The sequence below is a fragment of the Siniperca chuatsi genome, linkage group LG24 (genome assembly GCF_020085105.1).
Source record: "Siniperca chuatsi isolate FFG_IHB_CAS linkage group LG24, ASM2008510v1, whole genome shotgun sequence".
Lineage (NCBI taxonomy): Eukaryota > Metazoa > Chordata > Actinopteri > Centrarchiformes > Sinipercidae > Siniperca > Siniperca chuatsi.
Window position 1 is genome coordinate 5,413,208 of NC_058065.1, and position 26,055 is coordinate 5,439,262.

The following is a 26,055-nucleotide window of genomic DNA, read 5'->3' on the forward strand; positions in this document are numbered from 1 at the left end:
TGAAGCAGTGGAGTAGTTGTGTGCTCCATGCCCCCTTCTCATCCCAGTAGATTTAATTTGGATTGGTCTCAAAACCGAGGGAGCCTCGTGGATTTGTTTACATTGAATAGGCAGGCTAGGGGCCAGAACCATGGGGCCCTCTATTCATTATTATACAGTGAGGATTTCGGTCTAAATTACTGCTGTTCAATCCGCACTGCACGCTTTGAAAGGGCGTCTCAGGCGACCAGCAGAAACGTGACACCAAGGGTACGTGTGCAGAGAAGAGGGCTCCTTACACGAGATAACCCTCAAAATGAAAAAAAGATATAATATATATATAAAAGGAGAGTCAAAAGGCATTTCAGAAATGCTCCCAGAAATCACCGTGCGGCGATAAAAAAAACACTCCTCTCTGATATATGATGTGTTTATTATTTATTTGCTTATTATAAAAGGTCCCCAAGTTCCCTGCTGGGGGAGTTCATTTATTTTGTATGCAAAAAAAGAAAGAAAGGGGGGAGAGGGAAAAAATCATCCCCAAGTATAACAAGAGACGAACAGTTAGTGCTGATTTACATTTGCATAAATTTTCATATATTTTAGTGAAAATAATAGCGGGAGCCGAGGAGTGCTCCTGCTCAGTTGAGGCAGAGGAAAGAAAATCTTAGGGAGCACCGAGTCGTATAAGGGAGATAACCATTTACAGACTCCATATGAACAATGTGAAGCTATTTCCCTCTTCTTGGACACAAGGTAAGTCAACAATTATCTATGCGGATTTCTTTTTACGCTCGAGGAATGTTAGAGTTTATGCGCATTGACCCACCGTGCCTGTAATACGCTTCCTTATAGACTCTTCGCTGCTTTAAATGATATTTCAGCCTACTTCTGCGCCGGCACGCAGTCATATTCTCTGTAACTTATATTTAAAACCGAATTGCAAATGCTTGTCCTTTTTTTTCCCCCTTTACCCTGAATGCGTAAAAATCAATACGCGCGCCGCTGTTTTTGCGCCCCAGCCCTTTTTGGCTTTTTATATAAATAGCAGGCAGATGGATAAGCTGTGCTGTTTTGTAGTGAATGTCCACCAGAGAAAAGTGCAATCAATCACATTTTAAGCAGGGAGAGAGGGGGAGAGAGAGAGGGAGTGTGAGAGAGAGAGAGAGACCCCTCGGTTGAATCCTCCAGAGGGATCGCGTAGGCAAGTGCAATATGAAATCGTTTAATATAAATCGATCTCGCCGCTGCAAAGTTTGTTTAAAGTTTATATGCAGCAGCCTGTCGACACAGCTCCTAAACTGCATCAAGACAGACGAAGCTTATAAATACCCTGCGATTTTAATGAATGCTGACCGGTTTGTTCTTCAGTTTTCTGTTTTTTGGTTTGGGAGCTGCATCAAGGAGCGAATGAGGGAGAAATGTCACGAAAACTCAAACTAAAAAGACAGATTGCAATGCAAAAGAGATCTGGTCACAGGCAGTTATTTCAAAGTGCATCACTAAGGATCTATCACACATTAAACCCAAATTTGTGGACAAGTCGCTTGGTTTGCGCGATACTTTTGCTTTAGGGTTATTTTTTTCTCACGGGTTAACTCCTTTTCCTTCATTGATGGGGAGTGCATTTCTGAGCCCAGCACTTGGTAGCCATGGTGAGCCCAATAAAAGGGGGAAACACTAGTCGCATTAAGCTGTATGTTTGTGCACTGGAGTCGAGATGAAAAGAGCCTCGGAGTCCCGGGCCAGCAGCACCGGTGCTGGGCGGTAACGCGTTACAGTAACGGAAGTACTCCATCTGTACAAAAAACAACAATTCGTTATTCTGGTTTCACAGCCTTTTTGTCATTTTAGGTATCAACGTCACATTTAGTCTTGGAAAACAACCTAGAGCCTAAATCTGACTTTTTCAGTGGAAATAATTTGGGTTTTACTGAGTCAAATCTTGACTTGGTGGTGTCTCGACTTGAGAAGCAACCAAGTTATCGCGATGATTAAAATAAGATCAAAAGCTTAACGGGAAAGTAGCGTAACGCAGCACTTTGCATACACTTGTTAATTACTATGATTTTTAAACACTGTGAGCTGAGTTACGAGGAATTCGTTATTTTGGGGCAGTGTTGAAATCCCACATGTTGTATCTGATGTAAGCAGCTGTTCTCGAGTCAGGGCTGAGGTGATTTTGGGAGTCATTGTTGGCTTGATCATAAATTAAAAAAAATCATAACTGCCGCCAGGTGTCGCGCTCACTCATGATGCAAATATTTATAGCTTACACTGCAAAAAAAAAAAAAAAAGAAAAAACCCAAACCCCCCATCCATCTTATGTCACATTTCTGAATCATTTCCATGTTTTTATAATAATTATTTATTGATTGATTTGACACATTCTGATGTGGTGAGCTGATTCCACTTCTTGAAACTCCTTGAAATGGATGTAGATTGTTTTGCAGTGCAAAGGTGCGTTCTTGTAATTTCATGGCCGCCGTTTCGAGAACAGACATGAATTGATTGGACGGATGACGCGATTGGCAATTAAGATGTCACCGAGCGAGAGGAAGGAAATGACTGGACGGGGGCAGGTTTCCGAGGGTCAGTGTAGAAAGACAATGTCACACACTGAGGCAGCACTATTTCATAAATAGCACATTCATTGCTAATTCCTGCTCTTGCAAAACAGGCAAATAAAACGAGGGCTCAGACTATATTCTGGTCCATCCCGCAATCCCAGAGGCAATTAAATCGCCTTAATTTAATTATCCAATTTCTAAAGACATCCTACACGATTTTATTGCAGGTTAGACCCCCACATAAATGATTATTTTTCACATATTCCACTCTGCGCCATCAGCCATAGGAGCTGTATGAAGAAGCCTGCTTGTATTGATCAGGCCTGTGAAAGCAGCCCATCAGTGACAGCGCAGCCCTAGTTGATATGCAAATAGTCTGTGATTAGACAGGCCCTGCACGCTGTTTTAAGCCAGTCGCCATCTGCAGTAGCCTACAAGCCATAAGTCTGAGCCAGCAGGTCTTTGTGGAAGCGTATGACTAACCGGCGACTTTAAGAATTATTAGCAAATGAGGGCTGGGAAGATACTCATGAATCATCCCGGGAATTAGCGCATTGCAATTTCTCCGCATGCATGACCGGCCATTTAGCGTTTGTACTATCCAGCGTTATTCTTCATCATCGTCATCGTCACCACTAAAAGCAGCAGCAGCAAAGCATCAAAGCAGCACTGTGCGTTATTACTCTGCATTATGCACCCATTCTGTCATGCTGTACAATGACGGTTATTGGTAGCAGGGGGCCATTTATTTATTCCTCCAGGAACAGATTGTCTAATTCATCAAGATGGTTTCATGAACTTGCATTTCCCCAATTAGAGGCAAAATATATCACGAGCTGCACGCATGTTTCCAAATCCTGCACTGACGAACAGATCTGAACAGAAACAGTCGGGTGAGGTGATGAGGGAGTGGTCCTTTTTCTGCTGTTTTAAAGATGATTTAATTAGAAAATATGTTAAAATATGAATATAATCACATTCAGTGGGGAATAAAAACGTCCAATGTGAACAAAAATCAATTTAGCCACAACATTAATCTATTCTCTCTCCCTCATAAAACATCCTCATAGTCTCATCACTTTGATTCCACTTTCTGCAGCCGCCATGGATTTATGACACCTGACAAACAGATTTATTTCAGCCTCAAAAGGTGGGTAAACCCAGTGTAGGTGCCCGTAGCTTCCGCTGCACCCCTGGTTTCAGATTAAATTGAAGCAATTCCTCCCGTTTTAATTATGGCCTACTTAAGTTGCCTATGGGCTACATAATTTATTTTCTTCTCCTTGGTCCAGTCACTAATCCGAAACGACATACGTTGAGTGTGCCTCATGTCAGGCCAAACGTTGATTTAAAGCCGAATACAACTTGGAGCACTTAATGATAATGTAGCTACTATACCGTTAATTAAATGGGCTACACTGAATATCAGTGTAAGCATTAAACATGCCTTCAATTTCAGTCATGAATGGGATTTTTTTCGTAACCCATTCAAACGAGACAGAGGCTCTTTATTAATATTCTATTAATAAAGGCCAGTATAGAGTCATATACACCTCTTATTCCTCTACGTGGGGTTAGTAATTGCCCTGTATTAGCCGTGCAGCGCTGTGGGCCTACAGCTTGTAAATGGGCTGACATGCAGGTAAAGATTATATGTTTAGTGTTATCACAGGACTCTCCAGTGGTGCTCATTTCACCAAGAGTCATGGCTCAGACATGTATCAGCACAGCTGGTATTGATTTTGGATTGGAAATCAATAGGGATGTCATAATTTGGGCTAAAATAGGGTTCTGGGGTGTAAAAAAATGCCATTCAGAGCACAGGGGTGTGTTTGGTTGGCTTTTTATTCGCAATTTCCTTAACATGTGTGTTTTGGCATTGAATTAAATTATTGCAATTGATTTTTTAACAATGAAGTGAAACATTTCAGCATAGAAAAAGTGTTTCAATTAGACAAAATTAATTAAGTTTTTATTTGGGGAGAAGAGAGAATGAGCAACAGATTAAAATGTGTCACTTTGTGGTAACATTATGGCTTTAGGAATAAATTTGAGGCGTGAATTAATTTGAGAATTAAAGGTCACAAGTTGCTGTGAGGTTAGTTTTTCATGAAAAAAAAAAGAAAAAGATGTATGGGAGGAAAAGATACATCTGTATGGTCTGATCCAAATGCAGACACACACACACACACACACAAACAGAAAAAAAGCCACTAGTGCCGGCTGGTGAGGAGGTGAGTGACGGGGGACAGATCGGCAAAGATAAGATGAAGTGCAGCTTTCTGAGTCAGAGGGGCGGAGGAGAGAGAGGAAAGAGGTGTGTGTGTGTGTGTGTGTGTGTTTGGGGTTTGGGCGAGGGGGTGCTTTGTCTGTCAGTCATCAGCTTCAGCCCACCCCTCGTCCCTCCACCCATTGGGTGCTGGTTGCCTCACAGTCTCGGCCACATCCCTCCTTCTCTCTGTAACACACACACACACACACATATATATATATATATATATATATATATATATATATATATATATATACACACACACATACAGATGTATAACACATCAGCATGGACACACATGACTAAACACCCACCACCTCCAGCAGCAGCATCAAAACAAATCGCAGCGTTATTGTGGATGCAAATCAGTAGACGGACACACTGGTATTTTTCTATTCTATTAGACTGTATTACACATGCTAATCAAGAATGATATTGTGTTATTAAGCAGAGTAATTAATAAATAAACTAAATCCGCAGGAAATCAAATCTATAGAAGTCTCGTTGCTTCAGAAGCCTGGTTTGTAGCCGCTGTGCATGTCTCTCCATAGTCCCTGCTTTTTGTTTTTGTTTGTTAAACAGTGGTGTTCCCTGAGGATAGAGGGGGGGTTTGTGGCACCTCCCTGCCCAGGATTACATTAATCAAAGTATTTATTTCCCTCGGGGAGCTAGGCGCAAATCACTCCAAATCCCAGTAAAATTGGATAACAGAAGAACGGGCGCATCTAGGGTAACCCTCTGTGTTTTTTTTTTTTTGCTCATTTCACCAACTTAATGGATCTAGTTCTATCTAACTTTGTGGAACAGTGTGCGTGGAAGAGCGGGGGGAGGGGGGAGGGGTGCAAAGCTAGAGGTATTGAGGCCTTTGAGAAGACAAACAACATAATTGGATGGAAGCAGGCGCTCAGGTAGAGAAAAAACAACACTAACCACATCCCCGATAGGAGTGACTCTGGATATAGAGCTGTACAAATAACAGCCATTCTCTGATTCCCTGTCAGGGCTGTAGGCATGTCTGGGTCCGAGCCAGCAGCAGGAAAAACTAGCCTCTAAGATCCCCCATCTGTAATAGACGAGTCAGCCTCCAACACCAAAGCTGCCTGCTTTCTCTCTGCTAAGTCTGGTCAATCCATCGCAAAACCCACAAAGTAGTAAAAACAGCAAAAATTCCTGATACCGTCTTTGCGCTATTTGCTAAGTAATTATGTGTGATGTTTGGGCAAAGCCTGGATGGCTAATAAATCAGCAAATGTTTACAGCCAAGCCGGTGCTGATAAGGCAATAAATACAGCACCCAATATGCTGCCTATTACAGGTAATGCAAATAAAATAATAGGGCTGTAATTTTTCGTTATGTGTTGTTGTGGCACTGGTGGCTCTTTGATATTCATGAGGGAAATGGGGAGGAAATGTCATCTCTCGGTCTTTATGGGCGCCACATTGTAGCGCAAATTCAACACTGCTGCCTTCGTCCCAATCAGGGATAAATGATGGCCTCGTTGTGGTGCGTTGCGTTTGAGGCAACCCTGCCACCCCAAAACATACACACACAGGCTCTCAAATGCATGCAAACACAGTTGAATGTTTGTAGACACATGCTTGCACACACACATACTGTTGCTGCCATGTATGCTAGGGAGTATGAGGGGTAGCTGGAGTCGCCAGGGGGGCCCTGACTCTGAACCAGGCCTTTGGGGTAAAGGCAACTTGCCTGCATGGTGTACGATACATGGACTAAGTGTGTATGTGTGTAGATATAGGAATATTCCACTTGTAGAGCACAGAAAGCTGCACATTTGGCTTCTAAAGCATCTAGTGTATCTCTGAGCGTGTACACAGTATCCCTACTTCTGTATAAAAAGCTGCCAAGTTTATCCAGCCTGTGTGTCGAGGTACAGGTGTGATGCATGCACAGAGATAGAGATGGACAAAGCAAACGGTTTGCTATCATGTACCAACGTCTGTCTGATGATCCATGATGATTAGCAAATGAGCAGAAAATCTAGAGCTCTAATGGGAGCGGTGCAGGTTGGATGGAGGGGAAAGTAAAGGATGGGAACATAAAGTGCTGTAAACTCCAAAATAAGCACTTAGAGGGTTGCAATAAAACAGGCAAATGTAGGCTAACTGCTTGTTTGTACATTGTTGTTATACCCTTATAAGATCATTATGTTTTTGAGGGATCATCATCATAGTGATACATAGCAAATCATGTTGTTGCATGTTGTTCCTACCATTCCAGGCATCCATTGGCTTCCAGTCATTTCTGTATGCTATGAAGTGCTACTTTTTATATTATTGCTGCAAAATTTTGCTGGCCATTTTATAGTGTGCTGCACAGTTTTACAAACTTGAACATATTTTTTCCAATTGTCCGAGGCAGCCATTGATTTTGATGTATTTCCCAACCTATTAGCATACTCTTAAAACTTGCTTGACTGCATTATTATTGGTCAAAGTTACATAAATGTCATGAGGTAAAGCAGTGCAGACTTTTCATATCAGTCTACACTTAAACTTAATTACCACAAGAAGATACTGCCGAGTTGGCGAAAAATGTATGCAAAAGTGTGCTAATGGGCTTTCATATTACATAGAAATGAATGGAAACCAATGGCTGGTTGCAAGAGTTGGAAATATAAATCCAAAACTCAAACTGTATAACATGCATTTGAAAATAGTCAGCAAAAACCAAAAGTATACATGAATTTGTAAAGGAGCTAAAACTTGCAAACACATGTTTGTCACACAGCCCCTGTTTGTCCTCAGGCCACCCTTGTATTAGGCAATGTAGGTTTTGCATGCATTATATTGTGCTGCCTCTCCATCACACACACCGAGTAAACATGTATGACTGGGTGAGCGTGGCTAGCTAGCTGCAGCTTCAAGGCGTCTATAATAATGATCAGTGACTCTCAACTTCAGAATGGGGCCTTGCTGTTGGGGTCGGCGACTGTTGTTGATGATATGCAGCCGCGGGTGACATGTGCTATTCATACACGAGCTTGTGTGGTCACGTTCAGCAGCCGGGAAGTCTTGATTCATGTGGGCATTATGCACGCCGGACGCTTATGGCACCTCTCCCTGTTGCCGTGCAGTCAGGCCCATTTGTTTGGAAATGGGTTTACATACATCTTCTTCCAAATGACTCTCCCTCTTCCCCTCCCTGGGCTTACAGCTCTGGCACACAAACTGGAAGCTACAAACATGCAGCTAGATCAACTGCAACAAAGGGTATATAGGTGATGCAATCCACCTTCTGTCGGCCATGTTGGAAGTATTTAGCTGGGCAGCTGTGGTTACGAAAAGGCCATTATGCTTATACGTGTTGGACTTAAGCTCGCTCAGTAAGATTCAATGTTCTTGGGTCAATTCTTTATTTTGTTTTCGTCCAATATAGAATTTGCTTTTCAAGCTATGTAACCATTACTGTTCGGGTTAAAGGTTTAACCTATTTTAAAGCACTCTCTGCTCTGGCTCCAGCATACATGTGTGAGCTTTTGTGCCCATACAAGCCAAAATTCAACCTTAGATCCTGCAATAAAACTCTGCTAGTAGTCCCCTGATCCAGACTTAAAGGCCCTAAAAACCTATTTTCTTAATCAGCTTCTTACTATTAGCACACAATTATCTGCTAAACTTGAAACAGTTTTGGTTCTTTAACAAGAGAGGTTTCTGTATTCAAGTATTTTTTCTGTGTTCTTCTCACTGGTGGGCGAGGCTCGGTTGGAAAACGGTGATGTCACATAATTCTGTGCACCAATCAGGATTTAGCAGTATTTTAATGAAAATCTGATGACTTTTGAGGTGTCGTTTGTCTACGTTGCCAGAACACAGCCAATGACATGTCATCAAACCCCACGCACACAGTCCTGAAGAAGCAGATCAGCAGAATTTTTGAGTGTAACATTATTCATTAATAATATTTAAGAATGAAAATTTTCTTTTTCAGACATTAACTTTGATTGTTTCTCATTTAGTCATGAATATTTAACGTAACAGAGATACACTCAAGTTTTGAAACCACATTTTTAGGGGCTTTAAGGTTTACTACTAAGCATACATTTGTGAGCTTTTGTGCCCATACATATCTGCACTCAACCTTAGATCCTGCAACAAAACTCTGCTAGAAGTTCCCCCTTTTTGGTACTCTGGTAAAGCTTCCCTGTTGAAATGAGCTACCCCAGTGACCTTTTAATATCAGTTAAAAACAATTTTTTTTATAAACTTGCATTTCTGCATTACATGCTCTTTTTGTGCTTCGTCTCTTTTTGCTCTTTTGATTTTATTTGGGTCATCTTTTGTCTTTGTCTTGGCCCAATCATTTCTGTTATTGTAGTGTTTTGGCATGTGTTTTTGTCTGTTCTTCTGCTGAGCAATTTGTAATTTAGTCATTGTTATTATTAAGTTATGGGAGAAATTAACATGCTAACACTAACATTGTTTTGCTAAATTAGCCTGGTTAGCTATTAAGCTACTAGGTGTTTGCTGATGAGTGTCAAAGACCCAACGGTACTCATGTAGTTGATCAACAGCTTGTGACATATATTTATTATCTTAACGTCCAGTACATATTTTTTGCAGGACTTCTGCAAATTCACTAACTTTCTCATTAATTTGTGAATTACATTTCTATTTGCTGTTGCAATTCCTTCATGCTCACATAAGTTAATAAAAGTCAGAAATTTCTTCATGACCTTTTAACCCTTAAATTTTACAGTCTCGAGTAGAGACACCAGACGTGATTTCTGGATATGTGACAACTGCAAAGCCTCTATAGTAGTATGATTGGACACACTTATAGACACACTCTCTGTTCCCTGCTTCATAAAGCTGCTGCTACCCCCCCCTCCAGGCCTGGTGTGAGCGTTCAAGCCAGCAGCATCACAAAAGCTGCTTTGAGGGGATTGCACGCTGGCCGCCGACCCCTCTGAGCTCACACCCACCACACATTACTCACCACCCGGCCTTAGTGCAGACTGCAAACCAAGCTAGGGAATAGTGCATGTCACAGGACTGGAGGGGGGACTCTTATACTATAACCTCTATCCTCTGTTTTCGTTTCAGAGCTGAGTTTTTTGTTTTACTTTAAAGGGGAATCTTTAGCTTGTATCAATGATGAGTAGTTATTGGAGAGTTAAACAATGCAGCACAGAATAGAGCACAATGGAACTTTGTTGTTCAACCATGTTGGAAAATTGCCTCAGTATGGACTGTCAAGTCAAATATCCCTCTCAGCTTTTGGCTTTCGGTCGTGTACTGTCAGTTCGTCATTCCAGGAAGTGATGCTGACTGTGCGTGAACATTTGTACTGCATGAGTGTGTGTGCTTCTCCATTTGTTGCCTGTTTTGGTGAGCGTTTTCTTAAAAAAACAAACACCAGGATTTGTTTTTAGCCAAGCAGGATCACATTAACTCTGTCCTTCTGATGATTTGAACAGGTTTTTCTCTGTCTTGATATAAATAGTTTTCACATTTTTCGGAATATTTTTCACGCTGCTTGAAAGGTAGTGTCACATTCAACACGTCATGTGTCGTCACTGCGGGATAAAACACATTTTTGTTACTTTTCAAAGCGACATACGGCACCACACATGGCTGGTATTACTATGTATTGCCTCAAACAGTATCACTGCTGATGTGGATGTCTTCATTGTCAAAATAGGAAAAAAGACTGAAAGCTTGTATTATGTTCCCACAACTTCCAAATCAAGGTCTTCCACAGGGACGCCTCCTTTGTGTGACTGAACTTGAGATAATGCAGGGTGTCATGTAAAATGAAATTACATGCGGCACGCCGTTCTCTCCTCTGCACAGTGCTGCGCGTCTTGTTCTCAGACTGTAACCTTCATATAGTAGGTGTGAGACGAAAGCTTAGCAAAGCATGGCCAATTCTCAGCGGTTACGCCTGTGGTTGGTGACTGTGCGAGTGAGGGTGTGTGTGTTTTAAATACAGTCCTCCCCGGTGTGCGTGGCTGTGTTTGTTGTAGACCTTTCGGATTAGCGGTCCACAAACACAAATCCTCCCAACAATGACTAACACACGTCTCAATACATCGTTAGAATCTGCCACAGAAACTCTGTTTAGCCTACATATATCCAACCTGTGCGTTCTCCAGCTAAAACTCTGAATGACACTGTTACGTAACACCGCTCCAAGTAATCTGACTGTATGTCTTTGAGTCTTCTACGCCAAAAAAACTGCACCCACAGGAGTCTATGTCAAAGCTGTGATCCATATTCTGATGTTTGAATGTCTGTCTATATGCAAAATGTTTGAGGAAACAGCTGATCTCAAGGTTAGGTAGCAGTCATTCTTGCTACTGTGCAAGCTTTTGTATATTTTTACAAAGTTCAGATTTTTGTTTTTAATCAATTGGGGTCACTGACAGCCCCAGTCCTAACTTTAACTTTAATCAGAAGCCGATTCACACCCTTATAGCCATACCCATAAGCCAATTAGTCTCATGTTTAGTTATTATTTTTTCTTAAACAACAGAAAATCTCTCGCAATAGTTCCTCTTGTCTCCGATAAGTTTCACGTCGTTCGGGAAGTTTCTAGAAACAAGACTCAAATCAGGAACATGGCAACTCGTGAGCACTGGAAACAAAGCAGCTTTAGTGAAAACTACGGAAAATAATCTATTCATTTTAAACATTTGTCACCATCTCTCGTGGCTCACTGCTGTGGTACTGTATCCCTGCACTGCACTTTCCAGAAATCACCTGTCAAACAGTGTAGGCGGCACTGTTTTGTCCTTTTACATACATTTCCTGTTGTTGACATTTGAGTTTGTGCTTATGCTAAGTAACCTGTTCTTCTTCTGCTTACTCCAAACAAAATGAAAACACATCAGGTTCCAAGTATGGGACGGCAAATGGAAAAGCTTTCATGAACTTGCTATAGGCTGAACTACAGGCAGGGGCTGTCAGCAAATATTTACACAAATCTGTTTTGGGACAAATTGAAGCTCATACCAACCATGTGAAAATGTCACAGATTATGACTTCAAGTCTCAAAAGTGATGAAAAGATTTTTCACATAATCCAATGGGGTTTTAAATGTATTTATCTTAAATAGTCTGAGAATTTTCTCAACCCAAAAAAGAACATGTAATGCGTCAGTGTATCTAAAAAATTAATTTAAAAAATCACCAAAAGTGGAGATACATGGTTTTCACTGGACAGCAATGAAAATATATTATTGGACTATTGTATTGATGCATGGTCAAAGTGGTTGTATGTACTGTTGGGTAGTTCTAAGAAAACAGAGTGTAAAAACGTTTATAGGTGCTGGAACGCAGACAAAAAGAGCTACTGACAGAGCCCAACAAATGAAATTCGATAGAGCAACATTTCTTTAAAAGAAGTGGTCTTCATCAGAAATTGTCAAGTAAGCACCACAGAGCAGACACAAACGCACTCACCACTCAGGTGTTTGCAATTAAGAATCAATCTGCTCTCTGAATGGAACAATCAGAGCAGTAATGCTGAGTCAAATAAGTAATCCAAAACAATTACCAAACAAGTGAATGAATCTAAAATAATGTATCATATATACATATATACATCTGTATGTAAAACCTTAATCTGCAAAGTAACTAGTAACTATAGCTGGCAGATAAAGAGTAAAAAGTACAGTAGTTCCTTCTGAAATGTAGTGTAGTAGAAGTATGACGTGACCTGCATTCAAAATGTTACTTAAGTACAAGTACGAACGTAACAGTGGCAAGCGCAGTAAGTAGCATTTTACTGTTGTAGTTGGTTGATGGTGAGCTAATTTTTAACTATTTCATATACTGTAGGGTAGTTTAATCTGTAACAATACATCATATTTTATCATCATCATTTTATCTCATTATATTATTTATATGTAAAAATCTTAATTTGTAAAGTGTCTCAGCTGTCAAATCGATGTAGTGGAGTAAATGCGATACGACATTTGCCTCTGAAATGTAGTGGAGTAGATATATAACTGTAGCATCAAATGGAAATACTCAAGTGAAGTACCTCGAAAATGTACGGAAGTACTGCACTTGAGTAAATGTACTTAGTGACTTTCCTCCACTGGTTTTGTGTATTCGTAGTGTAATATTTTAATATAGTTTGACTATTTTGTTTTTAAGAGTGCACCCATCTGATTCTAATGTTTTTCTCTTTGTCTCTTCCTCTTTCAGGAGAGCCACAGTCCCCTGGCAACACACACACACACACACACACACACACACACACACACACACCAAACTTTGGTTTTCCTATGACACCCCTTGTTGTCCCCCATCCTCCCCCTGATGCACAACCTCTGGAGGTAAGGGCCTTAGCTTGTGTGCGTGAGTGTGTGTGCTTGCACGGTATCTTTCCCCCAGCAAAAGCGGACACGCCGTCTCCCCAGCTTCCGTTTTCCTCTGCACGCCCGCTGCTGGAGTATTCACGCTTCAGGCTGTTTTCTTTGAGAGAGAGAAAGAGAGAGAGAGAGAGAGAGAGAGACGGAGTATAAAAATATGCAAATGCTATTGTTGAAGCACAGAATGATGGGGGTGGGGGTGGTGGTGGTGGTTGGTGCTCCTTTTACACCCCCTCACCTCCCTTCTGCCGCTGCTGCCACCGTTGCCGCTTCCGCCTCCATCCATCCATCCACCAGAGAGAGAGAGAGGGGCACATCAAGAGAGAGAGAGAGAGAGAATGATCTACACACATTAAAAAAAAGGTTGCAATGTTTAGTTTTCACTTTTTGTATTTGTATTTTAACTGCAAGTCTACAGTTTATTTTCCTAGCTTACTTATCTGTATATTTTAATATCACAATTCTTCTGTTTATGTTTTTATTTTACACATGCTTTGGCAATCTGTTTCAATCTGGCCAATAAAGCCCAATTGAATTGATAGAGATAGAGATAGATAGAGAGAGAGAGACAGAGAGAGAGAGAGATTCAGGTTTGACCAAGGAGAGAGGAGGAGAGACAACAGGAGCAGGATATTAAAAATATGCTGAAAGGCCACCATTGTCTGTTTCAGTTGAGGCCTTTTTTTCTGGACCCAATGGTAAAACACACACACACACACACACACACACAGACAGACAGACACACACACACAGACACACACACACACACAGACAGACAGACAGAGACGTGCAGCTATTGAGATAATGAAATCCATCACACAAACCACAAGGCCAGACCTACAATTGTCTCTAAGAGAGGGAGAGAGAGCAAGGCAGAGGCCTTTATCATGTACTGTATACTGTACATAATGTATGCATATGACTAAACACAGGTCATGCTGCTCTGGCAACATATTTTAATAGTCCTGCCAATAAATCTTACTTGAAATGAATTGATAAAGACAAGAGAAAGAGAGAGAGGACAAATTGTCTAAGCTGCGTCCCAATTCTAAGGCCCTGCACACCAACACAGCTGTTTTCACTTCTGGCTAGATAGCCCTCCGCTCAGGTTGGAGGTGGGATTATGTGATGTCACCCGACTGTTCGCACACTGTCCTGGGAACAGTGGTGGACAAAGTTCTTAAATCCTTTAGTTAATACCACAAGCTAAAAATACTCCATAGGCCTTTTTCACAGAAGACATTTTGACATGTCACAGCAGGAAGAGCACAGGTAAATGATAAAATCAATGATGGCTGAGTTCCATTTAGCTGCTTCAGTTTCAGGGTCCCGGTATTGTGCATGCTGACAATGTTATTAGAAACACCTGTGCTTTTCCTGCCATGACATGTCAAAATTGAAATTATTTAGTTAAGTAAAAGTCATTATACTACAGCGTAAAAATACTAAATTTCAAGTAAAAGTTCTGTCTTCAAAATGTAACTTAAGAGTATTATCAGAAAAATGTACTTAATGTATCAAAAGTGAAAAGCACTCATAATGTAGAATGGCCAGAGTGTTAAATTATTATATATATTACATATTGGAGGTGGAGTTTTATAACTAGCATTTGTAGCTACTTTATATACAGGTGGGTAGTTTAATTATAACAATGTAAGTTATCATATGTTTTGCACCTTTACCTGCAAAGTAACTAGTAACTACAGCTTTCAGATAAATGTAGTGGAGTTAAAAGTGTAGTACTTTCCTCTGAAATGTAATGGAGTGGAAGTAGAAAGTTAACAGAAATGGGAAACACTCAAGTAAAGAACAAATGTCCCAAAATTGTACTTTAGCACAGGTCTTGAGTGAATGTTATTTTCCAGAAGAGGTCTAATCAGCTAAATCAATTTAAATCACCTGTGTTAACACTGGAAAACTAACATATGTAAGCATACTCGTATGCAAACTAAAAAAGCTTGATTTTTGCTGTGGATGCTCACTCCTGTCCCATAGTGCAAGGGAATGGAGGAGCTACACACAGCTGTCAAACGTTAAAACACGAGTGCAGGTAGTTGTGTCTGAAATCCCTCCCTCGTTCACTCACCGACTCACTACTCCCTATATAACAGACACTCCGCAGTTTACTCTAAAGTACAGCAATAAATTGAGATTTTTAAGACGCTTATGAATTATCAATATTTTACATCATCACTGACATTTTCACATCTATAAAATGTGGCACATGGCATTGTTGGATTGTTAGAAGAAAATATATGTCATCGCTCCATTGTGGGAGTTTTTGAGGGCACCATATACTGTAGAGCATAAATTTCACACTCAAATCAAACGGCGGGGGGTAAATATAATGTAGTATATGAACAGGGAGTGATTTCGGACTCAATCAGCTACAAAATGAACAGTAAACCAAAACAAAAAAGTATGAAATCACTGGGAAAACATTTCACTTTCTCTTTATTAAGTTTAAATGGCAGTAGCGTTCCAAAGTCGCAGTTTGATTGACGTCCATTGTCGCATGTACTGCATCATTTCCTGTTAGTACAAAACAATGAAATGCATTATTTTCCTGTATAGTAACAAATATTTTCTTGCACAGATGGGTGCTAAATTCTCAGAACCAAAAATCAGAAATCATCAGCAGGACAGCTCATACAACAACATTTGTTTTCTGTTAGAGCTGTTGGCTACACTGTTGTGCTTTATTATGTCATGTAGCATACCTGTGCTTTGCTGTTACACTGTTGCCAGTTTGTACGCTGTGCAAGGGCGTCTGCATTAAACATCTATGCATGAATAAATCATTTAATAGGAGTGCTATCCGGCTTTTTTTGCATGCTAACTATAGTACCTACTGTACTCAATTAGCATGTAGTATGGTATTGGGACAGAGCAACAGGCAGACATCTGAACAAAAAGCCAGCCATGTTTACAATTATTTTCTTACTGTATATGAACAATTTGTATTATATGAATCAATGTTTTATCTACTATTTTTCAATACAAACATACAAACGTAGAAAATAAAAACAGACATAGAGACTGAAAACACACAGCCAGACACACACACTCAGGGAGAGAGAGAATAAGTGTGTAGCCCTGTGATAGTGGGAAGCCCATCTGTAAAGCCCTCACGCTCTCAGGAAGACTTTTTGAAGTGATTATGAAGACAGTTCAGATCAAAGGATTTGACAAGTCTGAGTGCGCGCCAAATATGAGGCCGGGTAATCACACTCAAGCCCCTCCATACAAGATGGCAGTGGTCCCCCCAGCTGCTTTGCAAATGTAATGTGACACTTGCGGATAAACAGATTATCAAGGAATAGAGGGGTGGGGTTGGGTGAAGGGACCAAAAGGAAAGACAAAATCTCTCCACAACTTGTAGAAATTAGAGGGGGAGATATAGTTTATTTAATGAACTCTGGGGACGGGCAGTGTCAGAGAAATGATGATTAATTCTCCAGCGCTGATGCAGGTCTAAACGATATAATTTGGGAATATTAGTGGGAACATTAGATGATGAGGCAGTATTTCTCGTGGTGGTATGGTAGACTCGGGGCTCGGGAGACTGTTTTTTTTTTTCATCCTTTCTCTTTTCCTTCACTAGTTATTATAGATTAATCCATAATCCTCACCACCTAAAGACATTTTTGTCAGTGAAGCTCAGGGATAGAGCCGGTAGAATTTTTTTTTTTTTTTATCTCTCTGCTCGTGCTCATTTCCCCTCAGCATGATGTCACATTGTCACATCTCCTACTGAAAATACTCTATCGCCAGCCCCTCTCAAATATACTGTTTCATAAGGTATTTTGGCAAAGCTGAGGTGGGACTTATCAGTTTATGTAACCGGCAATTTTCTACATCATGTACACTATTTTATTTTTTAAACCTTATGCCATGTAAAATGTGATGTTCAGTGCTCATAACAAAACAAAAAAATGCTCATAAAGATTTTTTTGTGTTATTTTGAATGAATTCAAGTAGAAGAGTGTTGTATAGAGCATGAATACATCAATGTCAAGGTAAATGTCAAGTTTTGCAACTGTGTCACAATGTCAAATACACTACTGTACTGTATTTGAAGGAATTGCTTGTGCCAGAAACGTGCAGGTTTTCAAATGCCAAACTCCATTGAGAAAAGTATAATTTTTATTGCTGTTTTTGCTCTGTCTGTCTGTATAGCATTTTAGGACTCTAGAACACCAAACTCTGAATAAAGTAAAAGTTGTCTCTGGTGCAGCAGATGGTGCAAGACAATTTTATTAACTGTCGCCGCTATCCAGTGAAAACCAGCTATCTCCAAATTTGGTGATTTTGAATAATTCAGATAAAGATAGAGATAGTGTTCATAAAGTGCTTCTTTATGGATTGAGAAAATTCATCTACTTTTTCAAGTATTGAAACAATTTAAAAACCCATTGGATTATCTGAACAATGCTTCAGCTAAAAACAGGACTGTTTTTCTTAGCTAACAAAAAGTTGATGTTTTGGAGATACATGGTTTTCACAGGACATCAACAATGCGTTTTCTTGACATAGTCCTCAGAAAAATAATGGACTCTTTAAAGACAGGACACTGAGCTGACTGCAAAATACCAAATACTGTATGTTCATGGTTGTTTAATTGATCGACATATAATAATAAATACAGAACAGAAGCTTTGCTCTATGTCTGTTTTGTCCTCTAAGTGTTAAGTGTTTCTACATTTCTCAGTTGAGTCTTAACATTAAAAACAAAGTCCTCTACTTTCATTGTACGAGGCGATTAAAGTGGTCCTGAAGTGCCTCACTCAGAGTCACCGAGTGTCCATTTGTCCAGTCAGAAGAGGGTGTGCTTCTTTCTGTATTTATCTGTATGTGTGTGTTCTGAATGACCCTTGTGGCGGGACAAACGTCCCTTTGAGGGTGCACGGACAGATGGACGGACGGGGCGAGTCAGCGACAGACACAGAGCACTGAGGCTCCAGTGTAGCCGCCGCCACGTGGCCTGCATCCCCTTTCATCTCCGCAACGCGTCCATTTCCTGTCCCTTCACTCACACAAACTCCCCAAACCATGATACAGCACTCAGCGGTGAATAGATGGATGGATTTAAGGAAAGTACTGGTGTTTCAAAAGAACAAGATTGGGCCGTTTCCCAATGATAACTACTTTCAAACAGCCCCTGGCCTTATTTATATACAAATATTTTTGGTTTGGTTTATTTGCAAATACAAGTGCCAAAAGCTGACAAGAGCACAGAGACAGAGAGGCAGAAAGACAAACTGCGCAGTTGAGAAAAAGAAACCCCATGGAGCTGATAAAAATATCTCACCCCAAAAGAGAAAAGAGGGAGAAAAAAACAAGTTCACCAGCAGAGACACAGGTGAATTTGTCACAGAAACAAAATAATGCCAAAAACTGATGCAGAGTGGCATTGTAGAGTTTGTTTTTGCATACAGAATAGACTTGAAACCTTTAGTAATTATTTAAAAAACACCCTTTCTTTGAATTGGACACCCTCGATTTCTCATTTTACTACAAAAACAACTTAATATATGCCACCAAAATGGACATAATTCTTCCTTTCCCATTTTTATCACTTTAACCCTGCATAGAAACTGTAAATATCCTTACCAATTAATCAATAATATTTTATTAGTAGTCTGTAAATGCGTCACAAAACCCAATATAACTGCGACACTATCATGAACTTCCACTAGTTCAGCCACATATTCATAAATGAAATGGACTCGTAACCCAGCTAAACCTTCCTCTTCCCCTCTGGTTCGATTTGTCAACAAGAGATGTCAATTTGACTGGTCAGTACTGAGGCCAGACGGCTATTGATTGGCTGGTCATTAGGAGAGAGCGGCCCAGCGGGAGTATCAGGGCTGACACCGTTAACACTGAGCTCCGCCGTGTCGACCGCTCTTTAACGAACGGCCATCAACCGACCGGGACCCGGCCATTGACCCACCAGCTCCCTGCAATCCCTTACTGCCAGGCTGGAATGTGAGTAAAGAGCTGTGGTGTGTGGTGGTATTGATCCCTGGATGAGACACTGGGAAACTGTATCGGAGACAAGTTTCCAATCGGAGTGAGAGCGATTTTTAGCTCAGAGTAGAGCCTGGTCTCTGGAAGTTTTGTCAAGTGAATGTAATGTCTTAAAAACAAATGCACAATTCAAGAAAATAAGAAATACAAAAGGAAGACAATGAAACAGGCACTTCTTGAACCCTTTGGTATCGTTACAAGCTTTTTTGGCCCTCAAGTGCATATTTATATTTTACACTTTGTTTCACACCACTCCGATACTCCATTTGTTTGGAATCCACAAAGATTTAAAGAAATAAAACACTCCAAAATATGCTCCAGCAACTGTTGTGCTATCTGCAACCAACTGGAACAAGCATAGATTAAATTTGGCCAGCAAAATTCTTCTCGCACAAATAGATTATGAACAGGGAACAACTGGAGAGAGTTATGAAAATTGATTCCTGTAATTAACATAATTATGTGCCTGACAAATGTCCTTCAGTAGGTGTATGTTTTACATGGAGTAATGGAGGTGTGTGCATGAGAGGAAAGTGAATGGGTGAATGTGAATGGTCTGGACTAAAGCCTTTACATACAATTACATCAGTTTGTTATGACTGGGTTACCACATAAGACAGATACTACTCAATATAAGTGACTAGGCATGTTGCCTGCATCCAACCCAATATCCCTAGGAATTCTGTCCATATTGGACAATTCTGCACCTCAAGAAGAAGTAGCAAAGTAATGGTGTGGAGGTCAGGGTGGTGGATGAGAGTGTAGCATGTTTCATGCAGGAGACCACACAGTAAAAATCAGCGCATCAAAATAATCAGCAGAGCACCAAAACAATCCTGGGTTAACTTTACCCAGTACTCATGGGTAGAAAACCACCCAAGACAATGGGTTGTGTTGGATTCTAACCTGTAATAGTAGCTGGATAATGTGTATTGGCTGTTACAGGGCTCCTATCAGAGAGCACTAAGTCACCAGGTGGAGTTCAACTTCTTTACTCCGTCATAAGGTGGTAATATAATTACAGGCAGTCATAAGGTCTACATATTGATAGTAGTTTCTGAAATTAACACAAAGAAATGGTACATAAATCGTATCACACATTTCCATCTTAGCCAAAGGAACCACAGGTGAGCACACTTAACATTCAGTAGTCAAAATTACAAACTGAAACCAGCTCAAGAAGAGCTTAATCTGCTGTAACAAAAGCTATATATGTATATAGAGTCCAAACTCACATCGTCTCTGACTTCTGTACTGGCAACTGCCTTAATGTAAGGAAACAAGATGCTTCGAGAATACCTCTGGGATTTATAAAGCGTAAATGATGCAATTGACCTTTGTAATTGGCATTGCTGGCAACTATATACACAATATAATCTGCACAGTCTCCTTAACTTGAGGAATTCAAAACAGGTTGTTTTGACCCAGTGTTAGTGTTGTTTTTCTTACGGTTATTTACCCAAACTAAAATATGGTATGGTTGGGAACTGTTATAATCTACTCTAGCTCTTTTTAAACTCGCATGTCACTATTTGTTACTGGTTGTTAATAATATGTGTATATAATATAGTATGAGAGTCATCTGCACATCGTTTTGTACAAATAACAAAACATTTGTGACCGTTTTAAGGTAAAACATGAGCTTGTGTCTAACGCTGGTCCAAAATAACCATATTTTTAGTTTGGGTAAATAACCCTCAGCAGTAATATAAAAATAACCCATTGATAGTGAATATAGCTAACCCTGTAACCCTAACTTTTATAACTGTAACCACAATCTTTCCCTAACCTTAACCAAGTGTTAGTTGCCTGACCCTAACCATACCTTAGCCAGTTTATTTTCCATAATCATGATCTTTCTCTAACTTCTCTAACTTTAAATACGTTGGCACTGGATGTAAAAAAAACCCCCACAAAACTGACTCTAAACACTTTTCTTGCAAAAATTCCTCCTTCTGCAAGAAGCAGAGGATGGTTTACCTGGTAGTATTCAACAGAAACTACCATTTCTTATTAAATTAAAAATCTAACAATCCCAGCAGGCATTCTGAGGATGGACAGGTGTTTATTGTACTTTACTATAGCTGCTCCCTGCATGTAATGGGAAATTAGTACCTAAATATCTTCATATGAATACACACATTTTCCTGTGCTTTCTTAGCCCCATATTTTTGGATCCCATGATGTCATATTGACAATTTAGTTTTGCTTGACACCAAAGCCTGGCCTCTTTCTGCACATCTGTGCTGTTGCTTCTGATGGCATCCAACAAATTTACTCCTGAGTTTCTCTCACAGTGAATTAACTCATGCTCTGTATAGCATGCAGCATCAGCTAAATGCTCAAAATTTAAGTAAATGTATTACATGCTGTGTATCTCAGGTATTTGACCATTTGGCTGATCAGAAGTCTTCATAGTGAGAGTTGGCAGAGGTACAAGTCAACAAAAGCGGATTGGTTCAGCACTGCCGTGCGTTATGGGGTGCCTGCACATAAATCTGTGTGTGAGAGAAAGAGAGAGAAAGTGTTTGTGTGGAAGGGGGAAAAGATGCAAGCTTGTGTGTGTCTGCTCCTGCGAAACAACATGCTTTCGGTATATGACAGCTATAGCCCGTTTTGGCACAAGTTACCCTTTGAAATATCATTAGCTGTACTTATCAGATTAGTTTGAGAAAGGGATTAACATGATTGTGATACTGGCTGCCTGTAAACTGGTTTATTGAGCTGGTTTAAGTCTGCTCAAAATATATATTAAAAAATTGTTTTTAAATGTGTTTTGATCCTAGGAAACGTGATGCACTGATAGCTTCAAAAAACAAGTTTATCTTTAATGAAATCTGGTGTGTCTATTAAGTAATGGTGATCACAAAGTGAACTGTCAGAGCTGAGGAAATATTTCATGATGGAGTGAGGGACGGAGATAGCAAATAACCACACGATGAAGACAGCCTGGAAATGCCTCTGTGTGTGTGACTGGATGTGTGTGTGCAGCAAGTGTGTCAGTTTAAGTGTGTGAGGGAGAGAGTGGCGGGTTGTGATCAGAAAGTGAATGAGCCATTTCACTGACTGCAGCTCTCCTCTCTCTCTCTGTGTGTGTGTGTGTGTGTCTCTCTCTCTCTCTCTCAGAGGGGAAGCCCGAGCTGTGGACAGCAGTGGAAATGAGCTCAGCCGTGCAGTAAGTGTGGCGACCTCGTGGCTAACCCCACACTGTTTCCACCACTCTCCCCACTAAATGATGCCTACTGTATCCTGCGCAGGAGGAGGAGGAGAAGAAAGAGGAGGAGGATGGAGCCTAAACTCTGCCCAGCCCCCTCTACAAGGGACATTTTGACTGCTCATTTGTGACAGTGTTGGTTTGTGCCAGTAGTGTTAACTTGTAGCAAATTTAAGCGTTAATAGATGAGTGATGGGTGCCTACATGAACACAAAGATTTCTGCCAAAGTTAAAACAGTTCTGGTTATTTCACATGAGAGATTTCTGTATTTCTTTATTTTTCTCTGCGCTCTTCTCACAGGTTTGGAGTGGGCGGGGCTCATGTGGGAAAAGGTGATGTCACATACTTGCGTGCACCAATCAGGATGCAGCAACATTTGAATCAGAATCTGATGACAGTTGGTGGGTTGTTTGGTCCCTGTCAATGAAACCTGATCAAGCAACAGTCCCGATGAAGCAGATTAACTAACTTTTTGAGTGTTAACCTCTTAACTGAACACCGAAATATGTTTTTAAACTTTTGCTTATTTAACCATGAATATCAGTGTTATAGAGAAATACTTAAGATGAATATGAAATATATTGTTTTTGAGCATGGAAATTCACTCTCGACCTTTGGGAACATTATGTGTAACAAAATAATCAAGATCAAAGGTCCACTTTTCAGAGCTTTCAACAGTATCTCATGGTCTTCCTCAGAGAACAGAGCTGGCTCAGGTGCCATCACATGACCTGATTTCCAGACCATCCTTGAACCCAGGGAGGAGTTATAGTCTCTCCCCTATTTATGACCACCTGCTATAATGTGACCAATGTTTATACTTACAGCAGGTCATGTGACACCTGGGATAACGCTCATTTGCTGAAGAAGACCGGTTTAAAGTAAAAAAAAGTGGACCTTAATTTTATGTATATATATTGTTTGGCTGTTAATTAAATTGAATGAAATATTAAAACCTAAGATGTTCTCTTTCTTATCATGGTACATTACATTAAATGGAAAATATTCTCCTTGTCTTTTACATTAAACATCCCAAAATCCAGCCTGATATACAGTGTTTTGTATTTTTTGAAAACTTTAGGAAGTTGAATTTAAAAAAAAAATTGTGGAGGTTTAAATAATGTGTTCATGTATGAGTTTGTAATGATTAATGATCCAGCTCATACTGTACAGCACTAGTAAATGCCTTTGGAACACAGACAAATCAAAACGTCAATAAAAATATACCAAAACATACTATCTTATTCAATTGAAAACATTTTTAGCTCAGTGTCAGTCGCATGGCTATAAGCATGGGCTGACTTCTTATTGTTGTAAATCTTTTATTTTAAGGCCATCACCTCAACAAGTAAGTATGGATATTGATACTGCCAAATAACTGTTAATATTTTTCTATATTAAATCAAACATTTACAAGCTTCATAAAAAGCACAGCAGCAAAGACTTTTCTTTGTGTCTGAAAATGTGTGCATTTAATAGACAGGTTTTCAACCTTGCGTGGTACCCCACGTAATGTGCACATTTCTCAGGTAAGACTGATGCATTGATATTTGCTAACTGCTTCTGATGACCACTCTGGCACCTTGCATGGCAGCCTCTCCCATCAGTGTATGAATGTGTGTGTGAATGGGTGAATGCTGGCATGTGCTGTAAAGCGATTTGAGTGGACGGTAGACAAGAAAAGTGCTATATAAATGCAGTCCATTTACCATTTACATATATAATAGTAAGTAATGAGATCAAATCATCTAACTTCAGCAAAAACACTGTATATCCCAAAGTCAACTTCTTAGGAATTTTAATGATGTAAATAAATGGAGAAATAAATACAACTACATGGTTGCTTTCAGCTTTGCAACCATGTATTTTAGAGGTTAAACAAAAGGTTGTTGAAGTTTTACATAAGCTTAAGATGAATCTGACAGTTTTTGTCAGTCCTTAGATGAGCATGTAATCCTAAAACAGATGCTAAAACATAATCAAGGGAGAATATCTGTTTTTTAATTGTTAGGGTCACGAGAGGATTAGGTCCTAAAAATGGTGTCATGGGCCAGAAGTGACAATCTTCCAGAGCGAAGTGACAAGTTGTGGATGTTAAAGAATCATTTTTACTCTCCGCTCTGCCAACACGGTGGCCGATTCCAGTGCAGCATCAGGCCTCTGATTGCACATTTACAGCAATATTTATGAGTGCATTTTGTTTTTGACTAATTTAACTTAAATTAACTTAGCGCTAATACTTTGTCAAGGTGTGCACAAGCTGGGGTTTGACTCCAGAACTCCAGAAAACTGCTTTAGAGAGCAGTGTCCACCCCAAACCCCAAACAGACTAAATTCCCCTACATACTGTGGAATATCAGTGTCGCCTCCGTCAGTGTATTCTGCATCATTACATGCTGTATTCTGATTGGTTGGTTTGTAGATGTGGGTCGTAGCAGCATTCACATTTTGGTCCTAATTTAACTGACAAAATGTTGATGAAGGTTGTCTTCGGTCTCCAAAGCTCTAAATCATCTGTCGGTGGATGTGCAATCTAGCACTTTCTTTTTTGACTGGCGACCGAAGATTTACCACATATCCTTGTCAACTTTGGTCTGGGACAACACAAAATTGCACAGTATAAAGGCACCTTTAAGGAGAAGCGGAAATGGTTAGAAAGTGAGAGGAGGAAAAAATGTGAAAGAGATGAATATGTAAAGAGAGAGGTGGGAAGAAGAGGTGGCAAAATCTGGGAAGATAAAGAGCGAGAGTAGAGAGGGGAAGAGAAAAACACCTGTGGAGAGAGCAAGGTGAGGAGCGAGAGAGAAGTGAAGAGAGAGAGGAATAAAGAGGACGTAAGTGGGGAAAGAGGGAGAGCAGCAAACATACAGCTCTGCTCTGAGCTAGCCCCTCCTCACAGGGGAGCCATCTGGGCAGATTGCATGTGAAACAGAGGCTTTGATGGTTGCAGGTAGCAGCTTTTTTGCCCCCCTTGCCCTCCCCATCCCTCCCTCTCCTCCCGGTTCCTCTCTGCGGAGCAACAGTGCGAACCCGAGCAGCTCTTCAGCAGGCACAGGTGGTATTGCTCACTCCAATTTAGCTCAAACCCCCGACTTGAAATAACGTGGCTGTCATAGGCAATCTGTGGCGCGAGATGGACCGCTGACTCCGGTGGAGGGGAGAAAACGTTGAAGAAGAAGTGGGAATGGAGGGAACAGTGAGAGGGGAAGGAGGAACCCCCCCCCCCCACCGCTGAGCTCTTCCCATCCAGCAGCAGCACATGTTCAGTGTGAGCTTGGTGCAGATAGAGGTCAGAGTAGCCAGAAGTTTATTTATCGCAGGATCGGACTGTCTGCCATATGGGAGGTCCAATCTGTTAGCGTCCGTCCTGATGTCCCCAGGAGGGGAAAAGGTGCTGCTGACACATAGGACAGCTGAGTGGAACAAACTTTTAAACCAGAATGTACTGAATATAATATTTGCCAATAATAATCATGGTAGAGACCTTTTAGGTTATATAACACACCCTCTGGCAGACATATTGGAGGTCTGTGAACAGATATGTCAATTTACAGCTTTCATTGGTATATAGGAGATACAGTATTGGTTGTTTAGACAAGGTATTGGTATTATAACATCACTGATACATCTGACTGATCTTGT

General features: G+C 40.4%; 2 long non-coding RNA genes across 7 annotated transcripts in view; one reads left to right on the top strand and one right to left on the bottom strand.

Annotated features, from left to right (window-relative positions):
- The first annotated feature begins 55 nt into the window (after positions 1-55).
- Positions 56-23,461, top strand: LOC122871856. The gene is made up of 3 exons (XR_006376937.1): positions 56-735; positions 12,999-13,528; positions 22,325-23,461. It is a non-coding gene; the product is annotated as an uncharacterized LOC122871856 (long non-coding RNA).
- Positions 13,404-26,055, bottom strand: part of LOC122871858 — a 158,733-nt gene continuing 146,081 nt past the window's right edge. For 5 of the 6 annotated variants that reach the window (XR_006376943.1, XR_006376941.1, XR_006376939.1 and 2 more), the window contains one exon: positions 13,420-13,508. This is a non-coding gene — a long non-coding RNA (uncharacterized LOC122871858). Of the gene's footprint in view, positions 13,509-26,055 lie in introns of all 6 variants that reach the window. The other variant, XR_006376940.1, reaches the window with a different exon arrangement.